This window comes from Lynx canadensis, chromosome D1 (genome assembly GCF_007474595.2).
Source record: "Lynx canadensis isolate LIC74 chromosome D1, mLynCan4.pri.v2, whole genome shotgun sequence".
Classification (NCBI taxonomy): domain Eukaryota; kingdom Metazoa; phylum Chordata; class Mammalia; order Carnivora; family Felidae; genus Lynx; species Lynx canadensis.
The window spans coordinates 103,758,187-103,765,174 of NC_044312.2; positions in this window are offsets into that span (position 1 = coordinate 103,758,187).

The following is a 6,988-nucleotide window of genomic DNA, read 5'->3' on the forward strand; positions in this document are numbered from 1 at the left end:
TCAAGGGTCAACCAGCAAAGCATTGCATCATCTAGCTCTGATAAATAATAGCCCTGAGCTGTGTTTGCTAAAACCTGTATGCCTATTGACTCTGGACTGAATGTGCCTCTTATGCTTTCCTTCCTTCCTTCCTTCCTTCCTTCCTTCCTTCCTTCCTTCCTTCCTTCCTTCCTTCCTCCCTCCCTCCCTCCCTCCCTCTTTCTTTCTTTCTTTCTTTCTTTCTTTCTTTCTTTCTTTCTTTCTTTCTTTTTCTTCTTTCTTGTTTATTTATTTTTGAGAGAGAGAGGGATGGAGGGGCAGAGAAAGGGAGACAGATGATCTGAAGCAGGCTCTGCACTGACAGCAGGGAGCCTGATATGGGGCTTGAACCCATGGGCCATGAGATCATGACCTGAGCCGAAGTTGGATGCTCAACTGACTGAGCCATCCAGGTGCTCAGAACCAAGACCTCTTGACTGAGTGATTGATTCTATGTTTACCTGTATAGAAATGCGAAGTACATTGAGCCATTTTATGTGTCAGAAAGCAAGAAAGCTTTCAAACATTAATGAGGCCATGTCCAAAGAATTAGGAATTAAAGACCAGACGAACAGGATGTTCTACAGGCTGAAGCTGTAATAATGGAGAGTTATGACTGAGGTTAAATACACTGAATCTGAAAATTATGAGTCTTGTGACACACAAAAAGATACTCAGGGAAAACTGACAAAGTCTCAAAAAGTGTGATATTATTTACCTATTGAATCATTGAAAAATGTGAAAATTAATATTAACTACAACAGACAGTATTTTCTTTTCTTTTTTTTTGAGTTTTTATTTAAGTTCTAGTTAGTTCAGATATGATGTAATATTGGTTTCAGGTGTAGAATTTAGTGACTCATCACATACATATAACACCCAGTGCTCATCACAAGTGCCCTCTTTAATCCTCATCACCTATTCAACCCATCCCCCATGCACCTCCCTCCATCAACCCTAATTTGTTCCCTATCATTAAAAGTCAGTTTGGTTTGCTTACCTTTTTTTCCCTTCCCCTATGTTTATCTGTTTTGTTTCTTAAATTCCACATATGAGTGAAATCATATAATATTTGTCTTTCTCTGGCTTATTTCACTTAGCATAATACACTCTAGTTCCATCCATATGGTTGCAAATGTTAAGATTTCATTCTTTTTTGTCATTGAGTAGTATTCCATTGTGTGTGTGTGTGTGTATACCACCTTCTTTTTTAAAAATTTTTTAACATTTATTTTATTTTTGAGAGACAGAGAAAGAGCGCGAGCGCATGATCGGGGGAGGGGCAGAGAGAGAAGGAAACATAGATTCCGAAGCAGGCTCCAGGCTCTGAGTTGTCAGCATAGAGCCCAAAGCAGGGCTTGAACCCACAAACTATGAGATCATGACCTGAGCCCAAGTCGGACACTTAACCGACTGAGCCACCCAGGCGCCCCTTTAACACCACTTCTTTATCCATTCATCGCTCGATGGACATTTGGGCTCTTTCTGTAGTTTAGTTATTGTTGATAATGTCCTATAAACTTTGGGGTGCACGTGGCCCTTTGAATTTCTAGTTTTGTGTCCTTTGGGTAAATATCTAGTAGTGCAATCGCTGGATCTCAAGGTAGTTCTAATTTTAAGGAAATATTTTAAGTTCTATTTTAAGTTTTTGAGGAAGCTCTATACTGTTCTCTAGAGTAGCTGCACCAGTTTGCATTCCCACCAACAGTGCACTAGGGTTTCCCTTTCTCCACATCCTCTCTAACATCTATTGTTTCCTGAGTTGTTAATTTTAGTCATTCTGGCAGGTGTGAGGTGATATGTCATGGTGGTTTTGATTTGTATTTCCCTGATGATGAGTGATGTTGAACATCTTTTCATGTGTCTATTAGCCACCCGTATGTCTTCTTTGGAAAAATGTCTGTTCATGTCTTCTGCTCGTTTCTTAACTGGATTATTTATTTTTGGGTGTTAAGTTTGATAAGTTCTTTATAGACTTTGGATACTAATCCTTGATCAGATATGTCATTTGAAAATATCTTCTCCAATTCCATAAGCTGTCTTTCAGTTTTGTTGATTGTTTCCTTTGATGTGTAGAAGCTCTTTATCTTGATGAGGTCCCAATGGTTCATTTTTGCTTTTGTTTCCCTTTCCTCAGGAGACATATCTAGAGAGAAGTTGCTATGGCTGATGTCAAAGAGGTTGCTGCCTGTGTTCTCCTGTGGGATTTTGATGGTTTCCTGTCTCACATTTAGGTCTTACATCCATTTTGAATTTATTTTTGTGTAGGTAATAAAGTTGTCCAGTTTCATTCTTCTGCATGTTGTCCAGTTTTCTCAGCACCATTTGTTGAAGGGATTGTCTTTTTTCTGTTGGATATTATTTCCTGCTTTGTTGAAAATTAGTTGACCATAGAGTTGTGGGTCCATTTCTGGGTTTTCTACTCTGTTCCTTTGATCTATATGTCTGTTTTTATGCCAGTAGCATACTGTATTGATGACTATAGTTTTGTAATATCGCTTGAAATCTGGAATTGTGATGCCTCCAGTTTTTCTTTTTCAGTATTGCTTTGGCTATTTAGGGTCTTTTGTGGTTCCATACAAATTTGAGGGTTATTTGTTCTAGCTCTGTGAAAAATGCTGTTGGTATTTTGGTAAGGATTGCATTAAATGTGTAGATTGCTTTAAACTGTATAGACATTTTAACAATTGTTCTTCCAGTCCATTAGCATGGAATATATTTCTATTTCTTTGAGTCTTATTCAGTTTCCTTTATCAATGTTTTATAGTTTTCAGAGTACAGATCTTTCGCATCTTTGGTTAGGTTTATTCCTAAGTATCTTACGGTTTTGGTACAATTATAAATGGGATTGATTCCTCGATTTCTCTTTCTGATGCTTCATCATTCATATATAGAAATACAACAGATATCTGTACATTGATTTTATATCCTGGGACTTTGCTGAATTCATTTATCAGTTATAGTAATTTTTTGTTTTGGGTTTTTAAAAAAGTTTTTTTATTTATTTTGAGAGAGAGAGAGAGCATGAGCAGGGGAGGGGCAGAGAGAGAGAGAGAGAGAGAGAGAGAGAGAGAGAGAGAGAGGAAGAGAGAATTATAGGCAGGCTCCATATTGTCAGCATAGGTCTTGATCCCACAAACTGTGAAATCATGACCTGAGCTGAAACCAGGAGCCGGATGCCTAACTGACTGAGCCACTCACACACCCCATTTCTAGCAGTTGTTTGGTGGAGTATTTTGGGTTTTCTATGTAAAGTATGTCATCTGAAAATAGTGAAAGTTTGACTTCTTTGCCAATTTGGATGCCTTTTATTTCTTTTTGTTGTCTGTTTGCTGAGGCCAGGACTTCCAGTACTATGTTAAATAACAATGGCGAGGGTGAACATCCCTGTCTTTTTCCTGACTGTAGAGGTGAAGCTACCAGTTTGCTCCATTGAGGATGATATTAGCTGTAAGTCTTTCATATATGGCCTTTATGATGTTGAGGCATGTTCTGTCTGTCCCTACTCTGTTGAGGGTTTTTATCAAGAATGGATGCTGCATTTTGTTAAATGCTTTTTCTGCATCTATTGACAGAATTATATGGTTCTTATCTTTAATTAATGTGGTGTATCGCCTTGATTGATTTGTGGATATTGAGCCACCCCTGCAGGCCAGGAATAAATCCCACTTGACCATGGTGAATCATTCTTTTCATGTACTGTTGGATTCAATTTGCTAGTATCTTGTTGAGAATTTTTGCATCCATGTTCATCAGGGATATTGGCCTATAATTCTCCTTTTTAGTGAGGTCTTTGGTTTTGGAATGAAAGTAATTCTGGCCTCATAGAATGAATTTGGAAGTTTTCCTTCCATTTCTATTTTTTTGAACAGTTTGAGAGGAATAGGTATCAACTCTTCTTTAAATGTCCGGTAGAATTCTGCTGGGAAGCCATCTGGCCCTGGACTTTTGTTTCTTGGGAGATATTTGATTACTTATTCAATTACTTTGCTGGTAAAGGGTCAGTTCAAATTTTCTAATTCTTCGGGGGAGAGGGGAAAATGGGTGATGGGCATTGAGGAGGGTACTTATTGGGATGAACACTGGGTGTTGTATGTAAGCGATGAATCATGGTAATCTACCCCCAAAACCAAGAGCACACTATATACACTGTATGTTAGACAACTTGACAATAAATTATATTAAAAAGAAAATTGTTGTAAAAATTAAACAAAAATTTTTTTCTATTTCTTCCTGTTTCAGTTTGGCAGTTTATATGTTTTTAGGAATTTGTCCATTTTTTCCAGATTGCCCAGTTTTTTGGCATATAATTTTTTATAATATTCTCATGATTATTTGTATTTCTGTGGTATTGGTTGTCATCTTTACTCTTTTATTTGTGATTTTATTTATTTGCGTCCTTTCTCTTTTCTTTTTGATAGGTTTGGCTAGGGGTTTACAAATTTTATTAATTCTTTCAAAGAACCATCTCTTAGTTTCATTGATCTGTTGTAGTGTGGTTTTGTTTGTTTCTATATTATTTATTACTGTTTTAATATTTATTATTTACCTTCTTCTGCTGGCTTTAGGCTTTATTTGAGGTTCCTTTTCTAGCTCCTTTTGGTGGAAGATTAGGTTGTGTATTTGAGACTTTTCTTGCTTCTTGATGTAGGTCTATATTGCTACATCCCTCTTAGGACTGCATTTGCTGCATCCCAAAGTGTTTGGACTGTCATGTTTTCATTTTCATTTGCTTCCTTGTATTTTAGATCTCTTCTTTAATTTCCTGGTTAACCCATTAATTCTTTAGTAGGATGTTCTTTAACCTACATGTATTTGTGGTTCTTTCTGATATTTTTCCTGTGGTTGACTTCAAGTTTCATGGAGTTGTGGTCTGAAAATAAGCACGGTATGATCTCAATCTTTTTGTACTTGTTGAGGCCTGATTTGTGACCAGTATGTGATCTGTTCTGGAGAATGTTCCATGTGCACTAGAAAATAATGTGTACTTTGCTGCTTTAGGGTGAAATGTTCTGTATATATCTGTTAAGTCTGTCTTGTCCAGTGTGACCTCAGCCGAAGTTAGATGCTTAACTGATTGAGCCACCCAGGTGCCCCATCCCATTCAGTACTTTGAATATATCATGCCAATCCCTTCTTGCCTGCCAGGTTTCTGTGGAGAGCTCTGCTGGGAACCTGGTTTGTCTTCCTTTATAGGTTAAGGACTTTTTTCCCCTACTGCTTTCAGGCTTCTTTCCTTGTCTGTGTATTTTGTAAAATTTAGCACAATATGTCTTGGTGTTGGCCAGCTTTTGTCGATTTTTATGAGACTTTTCTGTGCCTCCAGGATTTTGATGTCTGTTTCCTTCCCCAGATTAGGGAAATTTTCAGCTATAATTTGCTAAAATAAACTTTTTGCTCCCCCTTTCCTCTTTTTTGGGGACTCCTATGATACTCATGTTATTATGCTTCATGTAGTCACAGAGTTCTCTAAGTCTACATTTGTGATCTGATACTTTCCTTTCCCTCTTCTTTCATCTTCAGTATTTCCCCTAATTTTATCTTCTTTATCACTTATTCATTCCTCTGCTTCTTCCAACCTTGTTGTCATTACATCCTATCAGTTTTTCATCTCAGTTATGGTATTTTAAAATTTTTGCCTGACTAGTTTTTAGTTCTTTTATCTCTGCAGTAAGGGACTCTGTAGTGTCTTATATGCCTTTCTCAAGCCCAGCTAGTATCTTTAAGATTGTTGTTTTAAATTCTGGTTCAGGCATATTACATACATGTTTTGATTAAATCACTGGCTGTGACCTCTTCTTGTTCTTCTTTTGGAGTGAATTCCTCCATCTTTTTTTTTCTAGGTCACTGTGTGTGTGTGTGTGTGTGTGTGTGTGTGTGTGTTAGGAAAGCCTGTTTTATTTCCTTCTCCTGAGAGTAACGGCTATGTTAAGAAGAGGTCCTATACTGTCCAGGGCCTGATGCTTCAGGAAGTGTTTCAGAGTGTGTACTCTGCTTTTGTGTTTTGGCTGCTCTTACCCTCAGTTGATCCTCTGCAGAGTTTCTCCTTGCCTGCAGTGGGGTGTTTGGACTTTGTCCAGTGTGTGGCATTTTAACTAGTTATGCTTTGATCTCATTGTTAAAATAAGTCTGATCCTATATGCACTAGAGCTGAAGCTTTTCAGCACTCTATGAACAGTAGACTTGGTGTGTGCAAGGGTTTGTGCTGGTCGTCTAGGGTAGGAGCCTGCTGCACTGGTTCTCAGGCACACTTGCCCTAGTCCAGAAGCATCTGCAGAGCACAGGGTGCAGGGCATGGTATAAATGGCTCCAGCCTCCACTGGGGTGCTGTGTTGCTCATGGAAGTCTGTCAGCAGTGCTGATGGGAGAGGGGGAAATATTATTTCCCTGGCTTTCTCATCCCTGGAGAGGAGCATTCATGCCTGCTGCTGTTCAGGAAGCCCTCACAGAAGAGTGAAGAATCTCCCCTTTGTGTCCCTGGCTTCTATTAGATCCCTGCCTTCATCCTGTGTCCAAGCCAGTTCTGTGATATACCTCAGGTGCATGGCTAGGTTTCAAAACTCCAAATTTTGGGGACTGGCACATTGTGGACTCACACTGATCATCTGGGGGAGGGTCTTACCATGCTGTGGCTGGTGCTAGTTTGTCCCAGAAAAGCAGTTGCACAATCACACAAGGGCTCAGACTACATGGTAAAGCACCGAAAGAAGCCAGCACCAAGGTTTGCTACTCTCATCTGATGTCTCTGCTCCTATGTTAATGAACAGGGCAGCACATTGGTGCCTGCCAGCATTTTTGCCTCCTGAGAGGCTGTGCCACATCTCCCAAATGCATTCCAAGAGGGGAACTGTCTTTTCCAGTGCAACCCAAAGGATCTCAAACCACACTGTCCACTCCGGGGCCTCTGCCTCCTTCCCCACAGGAGTACCACTATTGCTGCCAGGCTTTACCTGGGGGTGGTGCAGACTCC